The sequence below is a fragment of the Athene cunicularia genome (assembly GCF_003259725.1).
Source record: "Athene cunicularia isolate RWA chromosome 1 unlocalized genomic scaffold, athCun1 chr1_part2, whole genome shotgun sequence".
NCBI classification, from domain to species: Eukaryota; Metazoa; Chordata; class Aves; order Strigiformes; family Strigidae; genus Athene; species Athene cunicularia.
In genome coordinates, this window is record NW_020799092.1 from 48,455,361 (window position 1) to 48,482,053 (window position 26,693).

The following is a 26,693-nucleotide window of genomic DNA, read 5'->3' on the forward strand; positions in this document are numbered from 1 at the left end:
TGTTTAAAGGTCTTCTGCCTTCATTCAGTAACTCACCATAGTTTCTGACCATATTGTCTGAATTTCTGATTATTAAGATCAAAATCATAGTCTGCCTTTTTTTCCTTTACCTTTTTTCCTTAACCTCAGAGAGACTGGACACAATGGAAATGCCATTATTCCTAGTTGGACAGAGACAATTTGGCAACAGTGAAAGTCGGTGCCACTTTTGTTCTCTACCTGTGAACACAGACAAGAAATTGATGGCATGAAAAAAAGCTCACCAGAATGGAGTATAAATTGAAAAGCATCCAGGAAACAGAAAGGTGTAAGGTGGAGGCTTGGAGAGCGAGAGGTAATGAGAAATTAATGTGAAAAGCTGATGAAAAAAGGGAAGACTGAAGAATCAAGGAAACATTAGCAAGGAGAATAGCAGATGACACAGTAAATTAATTCCCTTCAGAACTACATGCTGTAGTGCAGCCAAGACAACACATAGTACAAATAATGGCTACTGAAATTCTTGGTTTTGATCATAAAGGTTTCCATATTACCTCCCAGGATCATCTGCTGGCTTAAAGAGTGGTGGCATTTTATGACAAGTTTTCTCCACATAAAGCAAATCTGATAGCACACGACTTATTGAGAAAAATCATTTTTTTTTTCTTCCTCTCTCCTGAGAAAAGAATCTGAGAGATGACTAGAGTTGTTCAAGTGTTTGCTTGATTATCCAGAATGTGTCCTATTTTCTTTTCATACATTTTATAATGAAAATTCCATCACTTCCCTTTAAAAAAGGAAGAAATACATCAGCTTTTCCTGGTTTGTTTTCTAATGAAAAGGCTCAAGACAGATAAAGTGTTCTCATTTGATTAGTTGAATTCGTATCCTCCACTTGTTATAGCTGATGCTTTTTATACAGAACTTTGATTTCACAGGAGTGTTGGGAATATTGTGTCCTTACTCCATACAGAGAATGGGCTCATGAGAGACCTTGGGAAAGAGAAGAATGTAGGAGGTACACAGGACATATGGAGGGGACAAGGACAGATGCTATCAGACAACCTAGAATCTTGAAGCAGGTGGTTATGAATGGCAGGAGGAAGGCTGTGAGCACAACTCTTATCATTGCAGCTCATGGCAATGATAGAGTCATTAGTATGAGGCAGTCTGAGGGAGTCTTTGAGATAAAGAGGCAAGGGAAGGGGATAAATAGGAGCAAGGACTGAGAAATTAGGAGAACTCCTTGTGTTTGCAGTGGTCTTGGTTTAAGTTTCTTGTGTTTTAGTAACAGTTGGAAAACACCCAAGACTCAATATATTCCATACATTTCAAAGTGAGAAATAGGAAAAATTTTAAAAAATAAAATACAATAACACATGTTTTTGATCCTAGTCTCGTTGAGAACCATATCCCTGTTCCATATGTATTAGGGACCCTGCCCTCATTTTCACATACAACTTTTGTGCAAACTTGTACATAGCAATGTACAGCAATGAAGCAGAAAAGAAATTATCATTTTGCTAGAAAGAAAGTAATTTTAGTAATAAAAATCTGTGTTGCATGGAAATGGGAAAAACTATTAAGAAATATTTTACTTTATGCCAAGAAAGGCCCAAGTTTCCATCTGTGTCATGAGAACTGAGACATTAATACATCTCTGTAATTATTGTCCCTAAGTGCATACATAAGGCCAGCTGAAGCTAAAGGCAGGTGAACAATTTTACTTATGCCATTCACTTTTAAAGTTTTAACTTTTTTGAACTTTAATTTTTGTTTTTCTGTTCTAATGCATTCTCAGGAATGAACTCCATGATGGTTCGTACAAGCAAGTTGTTTTAGCAAAATAATAATCAGAGCAAGCTTCAGACACACGGCACCAAATATTCTTCCTTTCCTCAGCACTGGCACTCAGCCTAGTGTGCACGTTCATCACATAAAATAACCTTGTGGCATTAGACACTGATGTATACAGTGCCTATGAACCAGGGCAGCTCAGAATGTTAAATATCACTTTAGAAAAATGGTATTTACACACATGCTGACAGTTCATTTTCAGGTAGGAGCTTCTCAGCTGGTCTGTATACAGCAGCCTCAATCTCCAGTCTTCCCACTGTGAAATTTTAGACAGCTCATCTGCTGAGCCTTTGCCAGACCTATTAATATTTATGCATTCCATACACATTCCAGTCAGAGCATGTAAGTTGCAGATCTCTCTGATTGAGAAGCTATTAAGATTCATGACCCCTTTAGCTATTTAATCTGTGGTCCTGAGGTCTTTGCAATCATCTTATACTTGAAGAAAAAAAGGCCAAATCATTACTGTTCAAATATTGTCCTGCATTGTGTCCATTTGTAGTCCATCAAAGAGTAGTTAAGAGCTTCAATGCATTCACTTATCTCATACACAGGTTATTATGGGAGGCATTCTTTCCTTGGAAGAAGTGAGAATAGGAATGATACTTACTCAGTTGCATTTAATTTTGATTTAATGACTTTTCTAGCTGTAGATGTTTCTCTGCATAAGAAACAATCTAATTCATTTTTTGTGTTCTCATATCTGGATATTGATTTGGATACATTGTACAAGGGAACACTGATGTGTTTCCAAGGACATCCATGTAGAAAAAACACAGTTTGCCTTCTGGAATGTAGTGGTGACTCCATCTAAAGAGGGAGTCAGTGTTCTCCCCTTCTTAAGGTTTATATGTGTCTTCTTAGAAAGGTGTGGTGATCTATTACAGGTAACTTCTCTAGGATCCATGAGAAAGCTCAAAATTACCTTTTTATTATATTTGTGTCAATTTTTCTTCATGGGTGACCAGGTGTTCACAGCTCTCAGTGAGTGCAATGAATGATAGGAATTCAGTATCTCTCAAGATTTAGGTCTGAAGTCTGTGAGGGAATTCATCTTAGTCTGTGGCAGAAAGCAAAGAGACAAAAAAAAAAAAAAAGTGAGAAAAGTCTTAGGATACTCAGATTTTAAAACAGAACTTGTAATTATGATCTTAAGGGCCTACTAAGATTTATTCTTTGCATCCTTTGGACTGGGGTTTCTTTCACCTTGGGATGTCATTTATTATCATCGTACAAATAGTATCACCATCAGAATGCTGCTGCTTTGTGCTGCTTTATTGGAAATTGCAAGTATTATACACTAATGGGTTTTGATAAAATAATTTGTTTTCAAAAATTTTAGGGGAAGTTTTGGGGAGATTTTTGCCTGAAAAATATAAAGACAACATTAAAGCATTGTACGGGTATTCTTGTGCAGAAAAAAAAAAATCTTTTAAAGCTGCTGTCAATGAGAGTTTTTTATTTTGTCTTGTTTTATTTACTAGCAGGAGAAAATTATGTTAAGAAAGGAAATTATCTTGGTAAAATCAGAACTGTGCTAATAGAAAGTGATGTTTCCAGATCTTGCATATAGATTAAATGTCTGAAAATATAATGATGCTTGAAATTTTGAAATTACATTAAAGCTATGGTTAGAGATTCTTTTCCTGTGGAACTTGAGTACAGAGACCATGAAAATTTGTGGAAATCTTCACCACTGGCTTCAACAGGAAGAAGATATATAACATTTATAGCATACAGAGTCCATCACATATATTTTGCACTGTTTCTTGTACCTTTTTATCTCTAGAAACACTCAAGTAAAAAGGTGATCTTTCTTTTAAATGATCTGCTCCCAGCTGCTGCCTTCCTACAGGAAGTCATAAAGTTTCTGTCTGCAATATTATTGTTTTCTGTGTGATGAAATGATGTGTGGTAACATTTTAAGTCATAGTGTATCTAAAACTTCAATTTATAAGCAGTTTGCAAGAAGTTCAGACTTACCAATGTGTTTTTATAGTATAAATTAAGCAAGTGTTGGCCTGTTAGTCTGAGACAGACCAATTTTTTGCTCAGAACTTGCAGTGTGTAACACTGACTTTAGAGTGCGTGCCTCCAACATGCTTACAACATCTCCCAATACTTCACTCTTCAGACAAAGATTCCAGTTTAACAAAATGAGACTGAATTATGACTTAAGGAGGTGACACAATTGCAAACCTATTGTCAGCAGTGGGAAAATCAGGTTCAAACTCGAGTTTGCTGAAAATAGAATATTCATCTTGCTGGAAATTTTGAAATTATTTTCATCTTGCTTCAGAATGGCAAGCTGAAAACAGGAAATTTTCATCAGATGTCAAGGGCTGAACAATTTGTTTTCAGAAGATAAGTAATTTGAGTCAGGCATTTTGGCTCAGGATTCTGGCTCCTAAGCAAAATCCTGGCAAAATTTGGAACATTCTAATTCCCTCATGTTGAAGGAATATTATTTCACCTGAAAACTTCACGTAAAGGTACTTGTCAACCCAATATACTTTGTGATAGACAGGACAAGAAGAGAAAAGTGACAAATATACTTAAGCTTTCCTATTTTCAGGAGCAAGTGTGTACATGCATACAATGATGTTGGAAGGAAACTGGGGAAGAATTTAAAATGTTGTGAGGCCAGTGATATGAAAGCACAGTTCTATGAGTGCCAGAACAGCCTCTGTGAATGCCAGAACCTACCTCTGATTGTTCTATTGGAGGGAGATTGTAACAGAGATGATTGCACCCTTCTTACGCCAGTATGTTAAGGGAAAAATAGACATTTTGTCAAATTCTGACTGAGTATACAAGTAGATGCAAAATCCTGGAAATTAAAATGAAAACTAAGGGTCTGAAGAGATTTATGCTGAGCTCAGGGATGGGGTAAGAGTTGGTCTGTTTTCAAACTGGTCTGGAAATCAGTATTGTCCAGTTATTTTCAGACCCCCATTGTTTTCCTGGCAGCAGTGCAGAGCCTTCTAGACCAAACGTGCTGTCAACAAGCTTGTCATAGTGGGTGACTTTTCACCTCAGGTTCAGAAGCAGTCCTTTAAACTCTCAGGAATCTGTAGACATTCATTTCAAAAGCACTGCTGAAAGCAGAAGTGTCCTTCAGGAACTGACATGCTCAAGTATTTCTAACTTTAATTTCTTTTCTGTGCAAGGCAGTCTACCTCTTTAGCCTTTTATCAGCATTAGAACAGCCGCATCTTGCAAACTGAGAGCAGACCTGGCAAGCCATCTGCTGTATTTACACTATAGTAACATGAGTTTTTTAACATTTTTGCTAATGAAGTATATGGTCAGTAAAGGAAAATAAATCATTACTGGATGGGATCTTCCGATTACCAGTCTTAATGTGTAGCGAAGAGCATTTTTTTATGTCCTCTGGACAGATGTCAGAAAAATATAAGTCTACTCTGTAACAGATGGATTTGATGCTTTTATCATCGGTGAGAATTACACATTCCAGGCAAGGTGTGAAATCCTTCCATCCAGGACTGGGCTGGCACCCTAGTGCTTCCGAGCCACTGCACAACAGGCAGCTGGCAGCCGTGCACCTTCCTATGATTATGCACAAGACACACTACTATCTGGAACTAATATATAGTGCAAAATGGGAGAACACAGCAGAACTTCCTCTGGAGATCTAAAGGGCACAAAATAAGGAGCTTAATCAATGGAGGGCTGTGAAACCTGCCCCTCCCCTTTACATCTCCCTGCGGTGCAATATATAATTCACACACAGCAAAGCACAGCTGCAGCCATGCATAGTGTCAAAAATCCACAAAACCACTCAGTGAGGAGATCTGTAAGAATATGATTCATGCTGTCTCTTTTAAATGCTGATTCCACGGTCACTTTTTTTCATTTTCTTTACCTTCTTCTATACCCCTGACAACATCTGACCTGCCTTCTATTGCAACCAAAAATTTTCTTTGATAACAAGCCTGAATAGTACTTCTCGAGGAGGTTTTGCAGTATGTTGCTAACTATTTTGGTTGCATGCCAGAGCAGGTCAGCATTGTAATTATGCAAATTTGCTGTAATTGTTGCCATAACTAGCATGTTTCATTTTGAGGTCTAAATAAGTTCCAAGTATATACTGAAGTGTTACAGAGGAAGGGGAAAGAGTGAAAATAATATATGCACACAGTGCTATTCTGTTGTCTTCGAAAACCTCTTATTTCATGGTAATTCACATGGTAATTGAGGTAGGAAATGCTTATAAGGATATGCAGCTAATATTCAACAAGTGGTAATAAGATGAATTTTCATTACTACAGCACAGACTGTGCAAATGCAAATGCAATTCTCTGGGTGTCTCAAGGACATATCCACTCTGTGAGACAAACATCTAAATATGATTTTCCAAAAGGTGCCAACAGAGAGGCTTTTTTCTGTTAGACATCTTAAGGAAGATTTGCATTTGGAACAAATACGTTTAATTTTAAAACCACCCCCAATCAGGAAACCATATATGTGATAAACCATCTGGAGATGTATCATTAGAAAATCATTGCTGGAAGCTATCCCCTACCCAATTCACAGGTGTATAACTCAGTTAAGTTCAGGGGCATTTTAAACAGTGGCAATTTTGATACTTAACTCGCTCTTCGTAGTAAGAACATTTGTCTAGATGACAAGAGTATGGTGTTACCATTTCCCCTAAGTCACAGGCATTTGGGTATTTGAATGTTTGGATAGTACAAGAGTAATTAATCTCTAAATATTTTCAGTCCCCAAGTCTGTATTTTTTAACATATACATTTATGTGGTCAAATTACTGAAGATACTGTCCTTGTAAGTACACAGGTACGAGATACGTTTAGATTATCTGACACTGTTCGTGGTATATCTTGACACACAGCAAAACCTGCTGAACTTTAGTTGTTGACTTTTCCTGAAGAATTTCTTGAAACAGCATGTAAAGACACTAAAGTCCAGTTAGTTTCTTCTGACGAGTTTTGTTCAAACCCTTATATGAACACAGAAGGGAATTCAACCAGGTTGGAGTCGACGTTGGCCAGAAAAAAATTACTTCAGTCTTGATCTTCTCTGGGAGAAAGAGAGTTTAAGATATGATTTTGAGATATTTTACTTGTAAAGATCAGTTTGGCCTTAATTGTGTTTAAAAATACCTGAATACAGGAGTAGAGATCAGTGGCAGGGATTCAGCTGGCACAGATCAGATCATCTCCAGTTAAAAGATAATATTTTTCCTCCTTCAAGGTTTCCAAACATGCCTCTGAAAGGAAAATGAAATGTGTTGCAGGTTTTGCTCCCATCAATTTCTCTGAGAAACTTCAGAAGGGTATTAAGTCCTGGACCTAATACTCAGGAGACAGTCACTGGTTTCAGGAGAGATTTTTAGTGAGAAGTTCCAAATATGAAAAAAATGTTCTTATTTTTTTTCAGTAATGATTTCCTGTTATAAAGTGAAAATAAATAATATAGGATAAATATTGGCTGTTATATATGAGGAATGGGGAAAGAAATGTGATATTTGGATATGTTTTCATTACCCCATGTAGGGTGTCAAATTAAAGGCAGGATCCTTAGGGTCCTGTATGGCTTCTAGATGGGAAAGTAATATAGAAAAATAATCAATTAAGAACTCAGAATTACCCTCTCTGTGGACTTTGTAGGAAAGATGAGAGATTAACTATGTAATTTAGGCACCCAAGATATAGATAATAAAAATGTCACTTTAGAATCACTGCTGGTAGATACAAATGAAAATAAGCTGGTGTCTGGACATGTTAAGTATTGGGCCACAATTAGTATCAAGTCTGCCAAACAGGATAGATGAAATACAAAAGAAGCTATGCAAGGAAGCAAGTGGGAATGTGCTTCCTGCTCCCTTGTGCAGTCATCAGAGAATACATCATAGTCATTCTCCTTCTGTTGAATGATGTTCATCTAAACTTTGTGGTGATGGTCACTTCTGAGTAAATCCCTAGTTGTGTAAGCAACAAAATCCTAGTGCTTATGGAGTGCAGAAAACATACTCTTGAAATATTAAGGAACTACTTTAAATCTCATTATAATATCTCTGAACTTTAGAATTACCTGTTAGTCACATTTTCTCCTATTGTTCTCTCCCTTCATTCCCTGCCCTTAGTTTTTCTTCTTTGCCTGCATGATAGGGCTCTTATGCATATATATATATATATAAAGCACTGATTAGAATATATATTGAGTGAACAGTCATTTTACAAATATACTCAAACTATTTTCAGGTAAAAAAAAATGTTTCATATTCAAAGAGAGTATTTGAGTTTTGACACTTAAGATGCTTATCAGATGTCCTACTGTATTACATTTACTGCTAAGAATGAAAAATGTATTAGATTATTTTCTCTTTTTACCTCTGTGCACTGTTCATGAATTGAATGTCACTTGATCAGATTCTAGGCTTTATTATTTTCCTATCAATAATTTTTAAATTAGTATTTTTCAGTGTTGGTATAACAAAAGAAAACCCCATAATTATTTAATAGTAGTTACTAAAGATCTAACCAAATACTTTTGATATTTAGAATTTTAGTTGTATTGTATAAGCTAAACTTTTCCACCCTTACATGGTAACACAGCTACTGCATATTTTTTATATTTACCTTTACTAAAACAGTCAAGCAAGGTAACAGACACAGGATGTTATTAACAAAGCTTGTGATATAAGCATTCTTGTTTTAAAGATTAAGTAACTTGTAGAAATCAGAAGATTTAAGACTGCAATTAGTTTTGTATAATCCTCTTGCTTACCATAGAATCTTCTTTGTACTCTTGCCAGTATCCAGGCTTAAATAGATAAACAGGAAAATTTTAACTAAAATAGTAAAAAAGGGAAATAATTAAAATACTGGTCAGACTGGAGATAATAATCTCAATATCTCACTGAATATATCTATTTTTTGTATAAAAGAGAACATTAGTAACAATTTCTGTTTAGCATTTATAGACCCCTGCTAAATTTTTTATCGTAAATTCATTAGCTGCGTCTGTACTAGTAAATAAAACAGGGCTAAACCATGCATTGGAGTGCTGATCTTTTGCTCTCCATACTGATGAATTATTTAAACACCCTTGCTATGGTTTGTCCCATGTCTATGAGCCTGCTGCCAGACAAAGCTGGAGTACATCTCAGCAGCTAGTCCATGCCAAAACTCTTTTTTTCAACAGGAAATTCAGACACAAATACTCCATGCTGAGGCAGGAGATAGTTTCCAAAGAAAAGGAAGACAAGGATCTGCCTGAGAACATCATGAAATCTGAGAGGCAGAGGATCGCATGTAGGTTGCGGGAGGGGTGATAAAATGTCAAGGGAAGAAAGGAGAGGAAGGAGAGTGAGGAAGTGACAATAGTAAAGAAGAAGCCCAGAGGAGAGAGTAGAGGTTGGAATTCAATTTTTCTTTAGTGTTTTGTCTGTGATCTTGCTGGGGAGCTGCAGGTTATTGCTTTCCTCCCTAAAGCTGTTACAGAACAAGGCTGGCTGTACCTTTTGTTTTCTCTCTTCCAGTCTGTGGAACTGGAAGGGACAGTGGACATTTGGATGATGGAGGCAGATAGCACATTGTCCTGAGTGCTGTCTCTTCTATTCTCCTTTCTTGCCTTTCTCTACACAAACGTGAGCCTAGAGGAGCAGAAAACCCAGCTGCACTGATTCATCTCCTAGACTCCACAGCTGAGAAAGGGTTTTGCCCATGGGTGCTAACCCCACCTCTGGGATTGTCGGTTCCTCTCCTATGCTACACAGCCTGACAGAAATTGAAACAAGTATTATATAATTTAAAAATTTCATGTAGATCCTTAACTAATTCAGTTTACTTCCTGAACAAGGTAACTAAATATAAAGCAAAATAAAGGTGACTACCTGTGCTGCAGGAACTGAATTTCCTTAAATATGTAAAACTCAGAATGTGAGTTATCCAGATCAACTATTCAAAGTAATCTGATATCCATGTTAATTATCATGATTTAATTATGGTGTCTTACTCCTTGCAGGAATATTTATGAATTATCTTTTACATGGTCCCAGGGAACATTATTAATACACGTTGAAGGACACACTTTAACTATGAATGCTAATGACCCATGCAAAGTAAAGTTATGCATGAAATTCTACGAAGCAATAGATTTCACTAATTAATTCCACTTAGTGCATCATTATAGTTACATTGTCATTAGTTAATAAAAATAAACACTACATTGTGTATGGAAGTGTTGCTTTTCCTGACTCATGATAGAAGTTTTTAATACTTCAATATCACTGCTAGATGTCTAATGTAGCAATTATGCATTGTATTAAAAAATAAGTATATATTTGGAAGTGAGTTGCTTTATGATATTTACAAATTGCTATTCAACATTGTAAGAAAGAAACTATCATTTTCAGTAATGCTACAGGCTTGGGGAGGAGTGGCTGGAGAGCTGTCAGTCAGAGAGTGACCTGGGGGGGTTGATTGACAGCTGCCTGAACAGGAGCCAGCAGTGTGCCCAGGTGGCCAAGAAGGCCAATGGCATCCTGGCTTGTGTCAGCAATAGCGTGGCCAGCAGGGACAGGGAAGGGATCTGACCCCTGTCCTCGGCCTTGGTGAGGCCGCCCCTCGATTCCTGTGTTCAGTTTTGGGCCCCTCACTACAAAAAGGACATTGAATGACTCGAGCGTGTCCAGAGAAGGGCAACGGAGCTGGTGCAGGGTCTGGAGCACAGGTCGTACGGGGAGCGGCTGAGGGAACTGGGGGTGTTTAGTCTGGAGAAGAGGAGGCTGAGGGGAGACCTCATCGCCCTCTACAGCTCCCTGAAAGGAGGTTGCAGAGAGACGGGGATGAGTCTCTTTAACCAAGTAATAAATGATAGAAGTAATGGCCTCAAGTTGTGCCAGGGAAGGTTTAGACTGGATATTAGGAAGTATTTCTTTCCAGAAGGGGTTTTTGGGCATTGGAATGGGCTGCCCAGGGAGGTGGTGGAGTCCCCATCCCCGGAGGTGTTTTAAGAGTCGGGTCGACATAGTGCTGAGGGATGTGGTGTAGTTGGGAACCGTCAGTGTTAAGTTAACAGTTGGACTGGATGATCTTCAAGGTGTTTTCGAACCTAGATGATTCTGTGTGAAATTCAATGAATCTCTTGTAGAATACTGAATAAATTTCTAAAATGTTAATTACGTTTTTAATAGTAATCTTTCATTAAGTATATATGTTTTACACAATTTCTAACTCAGTATTTTAAAGATACTTAAAAATTTGGAAGCAGTTGTCTCACAGATGCTCTCGTTTGGTTGGCAGATCAACTTGCTTTTTTGTTTGTCATCAAAAATCAAAACTGTAATGCTTTCTGGATCCTTTTAGTGTCATACCTAACTCAGTATCAGTGGATCTATTCAGATGAATAAATACACACACTGAATGTCATTTTGGACACCTCAGGAATATCCCACCTGGCCTACAGATGCCACTGCAAGAAGGGACCCTGTTTCTTATAGGTCTGTTCTTATCAGCTCTGTGCACATCTCAGTCTGTTTAGGATATCTGGAATGGTGCTAGGCTCACAAAATGCTTGCTAGCCATCCAGAAGCTAGTAAGTTAGATGTCCAGGCTTCCTGTGTGATTAAGCAAAAGCCATGAGCACTTCTAGAGGAAAATTTGTCTTTTCCTAAAGCAGAAGTCTAAGATAAGATAGTTGTCCATCATTTATCTTTGACTGTAGATATGGCGTGGATGACCAACATCCACCTAAACATGTATGGCAAGCAGTGTCACTGAAGATGCTTCAGATGCTGCAGACATGGCCTAAGAACAACCATACCCTTGAGAACTGGCGGGTGGGACTGGGGTAATCTGTAGGAAGTTTTAAATCATACTAGGCACTGAACAATTAAATTGACATACAGGATGAGATTCAGACATCTTAATGTTGATGCTTGCATTGTCTTCATTAGAGTTAGTTATTTCAACTCCAGAATATGCAGTGGTGATGCGGGGTATGATTTCTTACTTGGATGTGGAAGCTTAGTGCTATGTAAGACACCTGAGAATGTTAGAGACAACCTTGTGCACCCATGCTCCCGTAAAATGACAACTGGAGGCCATGTCTCATGCCCCAGGGCATCCTAAATGGCCCCAGGCACAGATGTGGGTGACTAGATCTAAACAATTGACAATAGGGACAGTGGAGTCTGGATAGGTTTTCCCATGACCAACTATGAGTATCACATCTCAAGTGACACTAACTACTTATGTTTAGAAAACTGAATTACACCTTTTATGTGAAATGTCTACTTTTTGATGAGAAGAGTAATTCTGAAATGTCCACTTACTGAATTAATCATGATGGGACATCAGAGACTATCATGGGAACTGAGACACTCTGTGTAAATATATACAACTGCACTATAAACACTTAGGTTTAGATACAAAGTCTCACCTCTACAAGACACTGAAAGGAAAGGTGAACTGAATTCTGAATGTTTGAGACTAAAACCTCATTTTGGGTCTCTTTGAAACACTTGTGAGTTCTGTCTCACTTCAGTTTATCTAACTTCAGCCTGGTGTGAAAATCTTTGTGTGTGTAAGTGCCTACACACAATGTCAAGTCATCAAAGAGACAAAGAGGTATGGGCTTTCACTCATTTGTGGATCACTTTTAAAACATGTCAGTGTTGCGAAACACTGGACATTCTGCTTACTCTTGAGTGATCTGACTAGAATTGAGTCCTGCATGTTTAGAAGTAATCTCTGCCTTAATCCAGATAACACTGAGTTGCTGTTCTTTGAGAGAAGGCACTGATGTAGACAGGTAAGCTTCTGTAGCTTGTACTTTTCTTGAATTCATTAGTTCAGTGAGAAATCTCATAATTATTTTTAATCCTGTTATATTCTGATAGAAAGAGAGAAGCAACTGAATGACTTAAATCCTATTTACGCTCAAGTTTCCTGGAAAATTGAAAATGTTTGAAATATAGAAAGAAGCCATTACTAAAAAGTGAGTTTTAGCATGAATCTTTAAATGATAAAGGCTGTATCCTTCCCTTTGAAGCACATGTGACTCTTCCACTGAAGTCAACTGGAACAGCATTTATACCTTCAGGATCAGGATTTGTTCATAATCCTCTGAATTTTAAATTCTCATTCCGTTATATCAAGTAAGGGTGAGAGGATTATTTGGCAGTATCTAAGAGCTTTTATTTTTATGGGATTTGTTTGTTTAATAGTAAAGTAAATGAAAAATTTAGAATGCATTACTCATGAAGATGTGCATTTTAAGATGTGTCTTTTACAAAAATTGATTTTTGCATCAATAGTCTCCTCACTGTCTTAATACTACTCTTTATTGTTAACCAGTGGGTAGGAAAAAATAGATTAGAATTTCCAACAAAAGGAATCACTTTCCTTTGGATTGAGGATACGCAGACAGTGTTCACAAAACCTACATGTTCTAATTTTTCTGTTAGCAATATACAGGGCAGAGTCTATGTGTTCTGAATTTTATGCTGTTTGAATTTTGTTCATCAGTTCTTTGATGAGCACCGTGATACTTAGAATATTTTACTGTTTATTGATAACAGTTGGTTTGAATATAGGCTTTTTTAAACCGTCAAATATACAGGAGATGATAGCACACTACTGAAGAACTTAGCATGATGCTCTGCTAGATCATTACCCCATAGTGATTATCAGCAATAATTTAAATGTCTCACACACACACACCTAGTTCAAGTAAAACCTTAATTACTAGTCAATTAATGTATTTTTGTATTCTTTTAGAAGAATCTATTGATTCAAATATGTTTATTTATGGATATGGGACACGAGAATTTAAAGTTTTTAGTTCCTCAGCGTAAAGTGGATTCAAAGAGAATAGGATTCATTACGTTACCTAGTGAAGTGCTAAGGCTTGGACAATAGGCCCAAGCCAGAGCTGACCTACAGATGAATCCTGTATATTTTATAACTGATAACCATTGTGCTAACAGGTATTATACTGTTATAACAAAACACCTGTTCTGATGTAAAAGGTGGAAGTGTTGAAGCCTGAGCAACAGGCACTGAGCCGAAACTTCTAACTCAGTATGTAATCGTTAGTGAAATATGTATGGAGGATGTAGCTATTTTGAATGTATCTTTCCCTTCCTTTGTATGTGAATAGAATAACAGAGTCGTGGAGACATGTGTCTATCTCCAAGGCCTAATGTGATGTAGCTATCTTGAATGTATCCTTCCCTTCCTTTGTATGTGAATAGAACAAGAGTCATGGAGGCAGGTGTCTGTCCTTTTTGTAGTGAGGGACCCAAAACTGAACACAGGAATTGAGGGGCGGCCTCACCAGTGCCGAGTACAGGGGTCAGATCCCTTCCCTGTCCCTGCTGGCCACGCTAGTGCTGACACAAGCCAGGATGCCATTGGCCTTCTTGGCCACCTGGGCACACTGCTGGCTCCTGTTCAGGCAGCTGTCAATCAACCCCCCCAGGTCCCTCTCTGACTGACAGCTCTCCAGCCACTCCTCCCCAAGCCTGTAGCGCTGCTGGGGATTGTTGTGGCCCAAGGGCAGCCCCCGGCATTTGGCCTTATGGAAACTCCCCCAGTTGGCCTCAGCCCATGGCTCCAGCCTGTCCAGGTCTCTCTGCAGAGCCTCCCTACCCTCGCGCACATCAACACTCCCACCCAACTGGGTGTCCTCTGCAAACTGACTGAGGGTGCACTCGATCCCCTCGTCTAGATCATCAATAAAGATGTTAAACAGGAGTGGCCCCAAAACCGAGCCCTGGGGGACACCACTCGTGACCAGCCACCAACTGGATTTAACTCCGTTCACCACAACTCTTTGGGCCCGGCCGTCCAGACAGTTTTTTACCCAGTGAAGCCTGTGCCTATCCAAGTTGCAAGCAGCCAGTTTCTCCAGGAGAATGCTGTGGGAAATGATGTCAAAGGCCTTGATAAAGTCAAGGTGAACAACATCCACAGCCTTTCCCTCATCCAATGAGCAGGTCACCCTGTTGTAGAAGGAGATCAGGTTTGTCAGGCAGGACCTGCCTTTCATAACCCCATGCTGACTGGGCCTGATCCCCTGGTTGTCCATTATATGACCTTTAATGGCACCCAGAATGACCTGTTCCATGGCCTTCCCTGGCACTGAGGTGAGACTGACAGGTCTATAGTTTCCTGGATCCTCCTTACTGCCTCTCTTGTAGATGGGTGTCACATTTGCCACCCTCCAGTCCAATGGGACCTCCCCAGTTTTGTCATAGTTCTCATGCTGCGTCAAGCTCCCCCTGTTTGTTGCTCATACTGTGGGCATTGGTATAGATGCACTTGAGATGAGCTAGTGAATCCAGCACCTTTTTGTGAGTGTGGACCCCATTCCCTTCCAGACCCTTCTCAGGTGTTTCCATGGTTCCTAAACATTTTTCCCTTCTCTCAAATGAAGTGGCAGAGAGAGAGCCCTCATCAGTCCACCATGCTTCAAGCTTTGGCACGCTTCCCTTGAGCTTGCCCAGTTATCTCCCCTTCCCCCCTCATATCTAGTTTAAAGCCCTGTCAATAAGCCCTGCTAACTCCTGTCCCAGAATCCTTTCCCCCCTCTGGGACAGCTGCATCCCACCTGTCTCATTTGGCAGACCAGGTGCCTTGTAAACTTCGCCATGGTCAAAGAACCCAAAATTCCAACAGTGGCACCAGTCTCTGAGCCAGATGTTAATCAGATATATTTTCCACCCTCTATCAGTGGTTTTCCCTTCCACTTGAGGGAGTGATGAAATCACGACCTGAGCTCCTGAGCCTTCAATTAGCCACCCCAGTGCTTTGATCAGCCGAAGGGGATGAACAGGACAACTGCAAGGTTGGCTGCATTACTGTGTGTGTTTGTGTGGGTTTGTTTGCACGAGCGTCTCTGTGATACTTGCTCATCACTGTTACTGGCTGGACCTGCAGCAGCTGCATCCCTGGGACTGAGACAGAGAGTACTTGGGTGTTGAGACCATGCCTGACTGGGTAGCAGCAGCCAGGACTAAACAACACCCATGTGCTGGAGTCTGCTCGATTCAGCTGCTCCCTTCACATCCTTAACACTCAGCATCTTTATCAGCTTTTGTCTGTTCTGCCTTGTATTTCACATTCAGGTTTATTAACTGGCCTTAAATAAATAAATAAAGTTATTGTTATAGATGGAATTAGAAAGCCTAATGAAAACAAAGCTGATATTTTTCAATTCTGAGGGGTTTATTTTTAATTTTAAATTTGTGGAGGCTTTGATGCATGCATGTCTTTTTAATCATGTCATCTGATAGAAAAACGAAGAAAGAAAAGAGAAAGCAAACCATAGGAATGATTTGAGCTCTTTCCAACAGATAACCTCTCAGAAAGTTGTAATAGTTTCCATCTGTCAAAATTTAGTAAATGCTAAAAATGAAGAAAAATTGATGATTTCATAGATTAAGATACAATAAACTGTTACTTAAATGGCTGAGTGGAGACTTCTGCTTAAAAATATTCCTTTAGGGAAAAAAAGATCCAATCAGATTAAATCACAGATAATAAAAGATAAGCCTTTGCAGAATTTAATAGTTCTGATCTGCAGATGTTGAAAGAAAGTTCTACCTATTGAAATGTCATTTTATGCTTGTACTGATATTTTGCTTCTTCTCTAAGCATCTGCTGCCAGCAGACGTCAAAGATGGAATACAGACTTAGACAAATGCTTGTTCTGTTCCTATATTAAATAACTTATTTCTGGTTTTGCCACTCATGTTAAACAGTCATTGAGGTCCTCTTAGAATTATTATGTCAAGCTGTTTGTGTTGAAACTAGAATGTAAGACCATTGGTGCAGGGAGACTTGTTCCTTAGCATGCTAATTGGTAAAATGCCTTCTGAACTACTCACATCATCTTACACAGCTAGCTCATATCCAGGAAAAAAAAAAAAAAAAAAAAAAACATGGTTGAATTTTGCATCAAAACTCATAAGGGTGCAGTCCAGATCCAATAAAACGTTTAAACTCCTAGCACCTATTTAAATCTTTAATTATCCATTTAAACAGTTAGGAACCTAAATATGGGCTAGAACAATAAATTATCAGCTGAATTTGAGACTCATTTCTGCACTCTAATACAGACTCATCCTCATTAAAGGCCAAAATACTTTTGTGATGGAACTGTGGGCATTTAGGATGCTACCAGTTGTCTAGGCAGTCACAGCTGCCCTGAAACCACTCCTGAAAAGAATTAAAATTCATGGCCTTATGCCTCCCGATGATCTTTGCGTGAGGGTAAACCAGCTCTTACAGTCCACTCGAAGGTGACTATATGTTCTCATCTCAAAATGTTCCTAATAAAAGCCAAGCAGCTGGCTTTATCAGTTACTTGATGTTATGAGCAATGTGTTTCGCATTACCAGTTTTGAATTCACTAAGTAGCACTGCTTCTTCCTTTGTACAGCCCCCAGCACGATTGAATTTGAAGTCTCTACATGATAATGAAATAAAGGCTAAGGAGCTCTCAGTGTACACTGAGTATACTACATGGTACTCTGAATTACTCACAGTTTACCTGTGGAGTGTGTGTGTATACAGACAATATTGCTCTTAGGTCACATTCATCTCAGCTTCCAGAAAAGCAATGCCACTGTGTTTTCAAATTTCAAAATTGCTTGCAATTTTTCACTGAGTCATCTTTACAGGACAAATTTTCTCCCTTTTACTCTTTGTTCTTTTTTTATACTTTGTGCTGGAGAGATGAGGGCATGGTGGGAGAGATGGATGAGGAGAAAGAGGCTGCAGCACATCCCAGGGGGCCCTTGCCAGCACTTCCCAATTCTTGTCATCAAGGAGAGCAGATCAGATTTAGCAAAATGGTAAACACAGGCCAGAATCTGCCCTTTTACACCACTATGAGCCTACAGCAAGTTCACTGCCACTGATTAGATTTACACCTGTGGAAATCAAGTACTCTCTGTCTCATCCCTCTAGTGCTTTCTGCTTCTCCAAGCCTCAGGGCACTCTACTGAACAACCTCCAGGCACCCTTAGTGGTACTCCTGCCATCATGTCAATCCCACAGCTGTTAGGTAGTCAAAAAGAAGCCTTCTGGGTATGTCTTTTCTACATGCCTTGAAACAAACTACAGTCAACTTCAAATCAGTTCAGTGAATAGGAAATGTCTGTGAGTCTCAAATGCCACAAGATTTTCTAGCTAGAATTTCTAGCTGAAATAAGATTGCAACAGGTACTTTGATCCTTTGAATGCCGTCTGGCAACTTTTCTTAATATGATGTTTCTTGTCTGTGGATAAGATGTGGCATGCATTGCTGTTATAATCAAATTATGAACATTTCTGCTGCATTTCCAACAGCTGAATTGTATGCTACTGATTTCTCCCTCTCTTTTTAGTTAAGTGTCTCAGTGGTTTATCTCCTTGTCTGGTTTTGCCTTTGTTAGGGCAACTCCTAAGCCAAAAGCTATCCAAGTTTTGAGCAAAGAATTAGAACTTAGCTTTGAACTTCGTATCTTGATTTACATATTAAGGTCAGATGATCAGTCTTCATGCATCCATTGTGAAATTATATCTCTGGAAAAGGTGATGTTATTGCTCAAAAAATGGATACCTTAGCTAGATAAATTTTTGACCTTCCAGAAAGAAGACACATTAGGACACCTCAAGAAGACACATTAAGACACATTACAAGTAGTGGATTTGAAGACAATGGCAAAAGTTTATGTCTAAGCATAGGGAGGACCTGGCTAAGCAATCATTTATTTTTCAGTAATATTGAAGAAGAGATATCAATGTCACTTCAGATAAGAATGGTCACTATTCAGGGGTTTATACCTGTGCATAGTCAGCTGTATATTAGCATCATGCTAGTCTGAGGATGCGGTGTGTCTTGCTTCAAAGAGATAGGTTATTTACTACCTTTTTAAAAGTAAAGCATTACCTCCTTGTGCAAGAGAGGACACAAGTGGTTCTGATCTCATCTGACAGGAAGGGGCAATGCCTATGGCATAGCATATTTGTTATAGCATGTTAACAGCAAATCCCAGTGAACTGCAGCAATTCATGATACTGTTTGGAAAACAGGGAGACTTTACAATATTTTCTGATTAAGAATTCCCGTAAATACTATGGAGATCTTTAATCAGTGGGCATTTTTCTGCCTAAGGGTGGGAAAGAGGCTACAGGATCCAGAACTAATTAACAATCATTTAAACAGGATAACTGCTGACCAAGTTACAGGTAATTACCTTCTATTTGACTACAGTCAGCAAAGGACTATTTTTACAATACAAAATCAGCAACAGATTGTTTTTATATGTAGTCCTCACCTGTTAAATAATGAGATTTTTTTTTTTTTATAGTACAACAGGTTAGCTTTTTCTTTCAGCTTTAAAAAATATCTATGTAGTATAAATGCATACAAAAGTGACATTACACCGTTGTGGTGTTTGGAATGGCTAGTGTCACTGTATTATAAGATGATTATTTTGTGGCTGTGGGTTTTTTTTTTCTTCCTTTTTTGTCAAAGGACAATTCGATGGGTTAGGCTTTATATATCCTCTTTTCTCTCTGTAAAGGAACAGGAAACATAGCATTTAGTTTTGAAAGCAACTAAAATAGAAGTATTTTGTGGCAGATGGGATTTTTATGAGCTGTTTGTCACTATATACCAGCCTTGTTAAGAAGTAATCGTTTTCTGCTTCATTACACTAAGATAGCTCTGTTTAGGGTTCCACTCAGCTGTGAAATTACTTTAAAACTTCTATAAGGAATAGAGATGGGATTTTTATAAAAAAAGATTGCTAACACAGTATAAGGAATAGAAATAAAATGGTCAAACACACTTTTTTGGAAGCAGAGGGGAATATAGAAGTGTTGCATTTCATACTTACACTTAATCTGCTGGTTTAAGATGAAAAGAGGCTCCAGAATACTGTTATTTTCTACACCTAAAAAAGGTAATGTTCAAGTTAGTCTATATATAAAGACTAAAAAGACATTGTTTATGTGAAAAAAAATGGTTTTCGTTTTGCTGCTATGAGGCAGAGAAAGTACAAACAAAAGAACTAGACGCACACAGACGTCAGTATGAAAACAGTGGGCCAGGTCCTCACCTCCCATACATAAGTGGACCTAGGGAGGCTTATGCTATTCTTATGCCTTTCTTGAGCATAAGTGCTGAATCTTCAAACTTTTTCACCTTGTCCTAGGCAATTACAATTCAACATAGTCCCCTGGGTTTTCTGAATGGCTCTGAGAAAGGCGGGTGCTGGCAGAGCTCCTCTTCTAGATGTTCCTGCTGCATGACCCTGAGCAGTGCCCATGCCATGATCTACCTGTCCAAGTCAGTCATTGATCCAGATGTCAGTAAAATCTGTTCCATGTTTACCTGCTCAAATTTAAGCACATATCATTCACTGGTCATGCAAATTCACACATAGCACTCAAGTATTTCTATGCTTGTCGTTATGTCACCTTTTTCCCTAAGATGCCAAGACTCTTTTTCTTAATTCAGATGTCCAACCTTTCTGAATATCATGTTATTTATTAAATATTTGATTCATTCATATATTTAATTTTGTAAAATGTTGGCTTTCAGTTAATTATGTTAAATCTGTCCTAAATAAAACTTCTCTCTTCCATCCTGAAATTATTTCCAGCTAACTGCTGAAACAAATTTGAACAGTGTCACCAAACTTCCTAGCCACTAAGAAACAGATGGTACTGCTATATATCTGATACACCTTCCTCATGAGTCTGTGTATTTCTTCATTATTCGCAGTGGAACAAAGTTACCTTCTGGCTGAGAGACATTTCTGTTTGCATCTATGAATGTTAAAATCACAGAGCTAGCTATAGCACATCCTTTAAAACGTTGCAAGTATTGATCCTGGTGTCCATATGATCAGACTTATCCACATCTTACATTTTAATCTCATTCCTTCATGCACAATTTTGTTCCTTTTTACACCCTATCAGGTTTCACTGTGTTATATATTTGAAACATATCTTTGTGGTTCTTCTTTCCTATGGCTATTTTTCTGTCGCTTTTTTCCCATGCCATTTCTCTTTCTTTTTTACTGTGATACCATATCAAGACTTTATCCTTTCATATGTACTCTATAATATCTGCAGTGAAGAATCTTTATTCTTAGTGTGTCTCCTCATGCCTCTGTGGACAGTCCATCAAGAAAGAGACTTGCCACAAGGTAAAGCTGTGCTGCATAGACACGGTCAACTTAAAAAACGTTTCATGGGCAGCCCTTCTTTGTCCTGTCCTCCTCAAGCTGGTGTGGATACAAAATCTTGCTGTATGTTCATGCAGAGAATGATGGTCCCTGTCAGCCCTTCACTTTGTGTTTATGTTTTAAGATTTAATAAATACACGTATCCTACCCTAGTTCCACATCCACAGTCCTTGGGTCTGCTGCTGGGAATAGTCTATTCTTTCAGCAGCAAACCCCTGCAGTCGGCGGCTTTCCCTTAACATGCAGGACCATTGTCAAGCTCCTTCCTGCTAGTTCTGCATGGGCCATTTGGAAAGACTCGTTCTTTGACCTTCCCATTCTTTCTACCAGTAGGCAAGAAGATAATTAATTTACACCTGTTGTAAAAGTGGTGCTCTACACAGCATCCTGGGAATGGCTGCACCTGGAGAAATCCATATGGTCTACTTCATCACTGTCGTTAACTCCTGACCTCCTATTTCAACTGAGACAATCATCACCAGTGTTGTATTTCTCTTGGGACTCCCCAAAGTGGGAACTTCTAAACTTTTGGGTTCAGGAATGCTCTCCTCTACTTTGTCATATTCCCCAGAGCACTTCCTTAATTTTAGAAAACTTCAGTGGGACATCCATATTTGAAATAATCACACTAGTGTCCTTTAATGGATAAAAATAGGCCCTTAAGACTACTATTTAACTCTTAGTGACACCCCTTTTGGGATGAGCTGAAATATATAGGTCAATGCTCAGGCAGATTAAGACCTTCTGAGAAAGACCTTCTTCTTACCAGGCCTGTGTGTTATTAGTTCTCAGATGAAGCTGTATAGTTCAGAACAGCCTCTACTTTTAATCATTTAGATAGCTGCTACAGCTTACCTGTTTGCACTGGTCACCTTAGTGTGATCCAGTACTCTTTATTTTAGGATCATACACCAGAGTAGTAGAGTGTCTTTGGGTTCTGCTAGTTGATGTAAACCACTTTTTAACACCAGGAGTGTTTAATAATAAATAAACAGAGGAAAAAAAAACCAAAACCAAACAACAAAAACAACCCACATTCCAAAACTCCTAACATTTATTTGCATAATATGAGACAAACAACAACATTATAACGTTAATAATAATAATAATAATAGGTGAACTGAAAATAAATAATATATTTCTGTACTCAGTATTTAAAGCTCTAAACACTCATTTTCTTTGTATGATTCATTTTACAAACATGCAGACAATTCAAAGTATATGCAAATGACTGTTTGTACATTCTGTCTTTAGACTGAAAACAAAGAAGACAGTCTAGATGTAAGCATCCTTCAGTTATCCTTTGGATTATTCCCTGTTACACAAGTAAATCATTCCTCTCTCCTGGTTTTCAGATTTCCAGTGTGCTTTTTCTAATTTTTTTGATCTTACCTTACCCCACTTTTGTGGAATTGTACTATGCATAGGACATGTGGCATCAGCTGGCAAAATAATTGTATAGAACCTTGTACTTCATAATTGTATTTTTCATACCTTTTCAGCACTTAGAGAAGCTTTCAGTTGTCATACACACATACATGTCACACACACCTGTCTTAACAGGTGAAAGCTTTGTAGTTAGTGTCTGTGAATTTTTCAGTGAGTTAAGTAGCTACATCTCCTATACAACCAGGATATTTGGATGTTTGTGACACTTGAGATGAAACCAAGACTTCTCTTTTACTTGCTTGGCATTGTTTCAAAATGTCAAAGATATTCTGTGCACTTTGCTTCGCTTGATGAAGTGAAGCACACAGTGATAATGGGTAATAGCCCAACATTTACTGGCTAATGACAGAACAGGATCTTCAGCATTTCATCATCTCTGTCATTTAAGAAAATAAGTAAATGTGATCTTCTGAAAGCATAAAAAGAAAGTGAATTCCTGGTAACTATCAATCTCAGCTGTGGGGTTAGTCAGAGAGAAAAAAAACCCTGAGGCTCGGTTTCAAAAATTACCACATTAGTTTAACTTATACTGCTACCCTTAAAATTATCGTGGTATAACAGTTTTCTCCACCAGCGAATCATCAAAAGATCTGTATAGTAATGATATAGTCCCCACTCCAAAATATAAAGGATTTGTCTGAATAATTCTCTTAGCAATTTCATCATATTGTATTACAGAATCACAGAATCATCTAGGTTGGAAAGGACCTTGAAGATCATCTAGTCCAACCGTTCACCTAGCACTGACAGTTCCCAACTACACCATATCCCTCAGTGCTATGTCAACCTGACTCAAACACCTCCAGGGATGGGGACTCCACCACTGCCCTGGGCAGCCCATTCCAAAGCCCAACAACCCCTTCTGTAAAGAAATGCTTCCTAATATCCAGTCTAAACCTTCCCTGGCACAACTTGCGGCCATTCCCTCTTGTCCTATCGTTATTATTTGGTTAAAGAGACTCATCCCCATCTCTCTGCACCCTCCTTTCAGGGAGCTGTAGAGGGCGATGAGGTCTCCCCTCAGCCTCCTCTTCTCCAGACTAAACGCCCCCAGTTCCCTCAGCCGCTCCCCGTACGACCTGTGCTCCAGACCCTGCACCAGCTCCGTTGCCCTTCTCTGGACACGCTCGAGTCATTCAATGTCCTTTTTGTAGTGAGGGGCCCAAAACTGAACACAAGAATCGAGGTGCGGCCTAAAACAGCTTAGCAGAAGTCACATGAGTAGGAATTAATAACTTAGTCTTTGCTTTTATATTTACTATCATTTACCTCGACATATTTCTTCCAGTTCAAAATTTTTTTTATATCCTGATCATGTTTGCCATGAAGAACTGACTATATTAAAGTGCATTAATTAGATGTTAAATGTACGCCTTAAATTCACTTGACACGTGTGAGCCTTTGCAAGCCAGATGTATGTTCTGTGAAATGTAGGAAATCATATTTTTGTCATTACTGAAGCTGCATTTTTACTTCAGATGATCAGGATCACTAATTGCACGTGCTCTTGCCAGTTTCATCTTGTCTATGTCAAAACTTCTTAATTTCTGACTAATCCAAATTTACTGTAGTAAACTGATGTACCCCTTTCTAAAAGTTATTTTATTGTCTGACTCACATGTTCAGTAATTCTTTACAGCTTCTATTAATTATACTATATAAGCAAAGTGTAAATGAAATTAATTTACATACAGATTACAATTAAGTTATTCTTCCCAATGAACTGTGCAGTGAATTACTTCACATTCACATTATAACTTTGGAACAACTTTCTGAAGGTGTATTAGTATCAAGTCTGATCCCTCCACAAGCACTGTTGTCTGTACTTACAACTTTCTGAGGACTTGTGTGATTGCTCAATTGTTCACACCCAGCGACTGAAACACAACTGTTATAAAGTTCTTCTGCTTTTGACTTGATGTTACTCTTACAATACACATTTTATTGACAGGTTTTTAAAGAGCTGCAAATCCTTAGTATAGCCTGAGAGTAGCATTTTAATAATCTTCACTGCTTCACTCTATAGGTCTTATATATCTATGTGGAACTGCCATAAGTCCCAGTGTACAAAGATATTGTACGCTACTTGATCCTATAAATTGTATTATCATACGCAAGTTCAGTCAAATGGTCTTAAGACAAGTTAATCTTATTTTAGATATGATGAATAATCAGATTGTAGATCTGATTTTTAAAAGGTAACTGGGTTGAAATTTTATGATAATGCAACCTAAAGATGGTAGATAATTGGGAGAAAGAATAGAAGGAAGAAGTATTCAAATAGGTGGTCTGCATTATATTTTTTTTAAATTCTAATGTGGAAAACACAGTATTCTTACTTAGTTTAGATGACAACAAAAGATACTAAATATATGGAAATTTTTTTGCTATAAGCTCTGTGAATAAAAAGTACATGACTTTTTATGCAAGAGATATCATTTTAAAATTTGATTTAGTTTATGATTTGCTCAATGGATGAGTTCAGGAGTTTGCATTGGCAGGTGTCATGCCACGGGGAGAAACAGTGTTCAGAATGATGCAGAGAATCTGACAAGGGGATCTTGAAGAAGCAGTTTTCAGACACATGAATATTGGATAATCAGGTGGTAAATTGAGGAGGCTGGCCATCTCAATCATAGACATAGCAAATTGACTGCTCAACAATCTTAAAAAAAAAAAAAAATATCGATTAGCTTTAGACATACCTTGAATAATGAGAAAAAATCCAGGTATTTAGACTTCATTTTTCACATAAAGACACATTCATTATACAACTGCTTTGTGTAAGCTGTGTTATGTCTTTTTAAAGATTCCATTTCCCTATTGCAGAAAAAAGGGAGCACAGCAAAGCTGTGGAAAGAGGTTTGAGGCTAAATTTTTATTTTCCCAAAATACTAAAATTGTTTTGTGTCATAACATTCATTACTGAGATGTTTTAACACCAGACTGATGCTGTGGAGTATTCTTACCCTTGGGGACCATTTCTGTATTTTTGGCATCTCTGTAGGAAAATGCCATAATTGCTTGAGTGACTCCTAGTGCATTTGGGGGTGACTGTTTCTTCTAGTCATTTGGTTAGTTGTTTTGCTGATCAAGGATGCCAATTAAACTCAGACACCAGAGTGAAAAGAATAGGCTTAGTTTACTGTTAATAATTAAAGGATATAACCAAGTAATACCAAGAAAATAAGCAATAAGAAAAATACAGAATAGTACACTTAATCATTACTACATGCAGTTAATTATAGAAAATAAGAACAAGCACGGTAATGCACCTAATCATTACTACATGATGGGGAGAACAGTGATTAAGAAAGATACATCAACACTTGTATGCATTATCAACATCCAGATCCGCAGTCACTGGGGAGCCCTGCTTACAATGAGGATTTTGAATACCTTTCGCTGTAAGTGGCAAGTCTTACGTGACACGTTCATCTGTAGATGAGGCATCCAAAGTTGTGGCAAGTGGGTCCAGCCTTATATACCAAAAATCAACAAGTCAAAATGCCTTGCACCTTTGTTTTGAGCAGAAACATCTGGTTTCATCCTGCTGTTGGATTCCACCCAAAGCCTGGCCAGGGCTCAGAGGGGGACACCAAGGGAGTTTCTAACAAGGCCAAATACGTGGGTTCTCAGCCTTGAACAAGGCTAAACAAAACCAAGGGAGTCTCTTTATCTGCTTGGTTCTGTTCCCACAGTTTCCAACAAGACCAGACTCCTGGCTGAACAAGGCCCCACAAGGGAAGTTGGATACACTCTCATGACATTTCATCCTCACTACTGATCATATTTTGTCCAAGCTACATCTTTCACTGATAAGCACATATATTTCATTAATGATCAGATACTAATAATAAATGCTAATGGCAATACAGATTTTACTAATTGGCAGATACTAATAATGGATAATGTTTGTTTGTGCGGTTCCTCTAGAGGTCAACTTTGTTTCACGGCCTATTATTCAGGCCCTAGTGCTACAGTTGTGTTTTACTATATTGCACCAGCATGGGAAATGCATGGGATTGATGCTTACTAATACAGTTAAACTTACAAATACCATAATTTTCTCTGAATATGTGAGAAACAAAACCAAGTTGTTGAGCACAGGTTTTTCTGTCCACATGAATTAAAATTGGAAAAGACAAAATAAGTAGAATAAAATGGT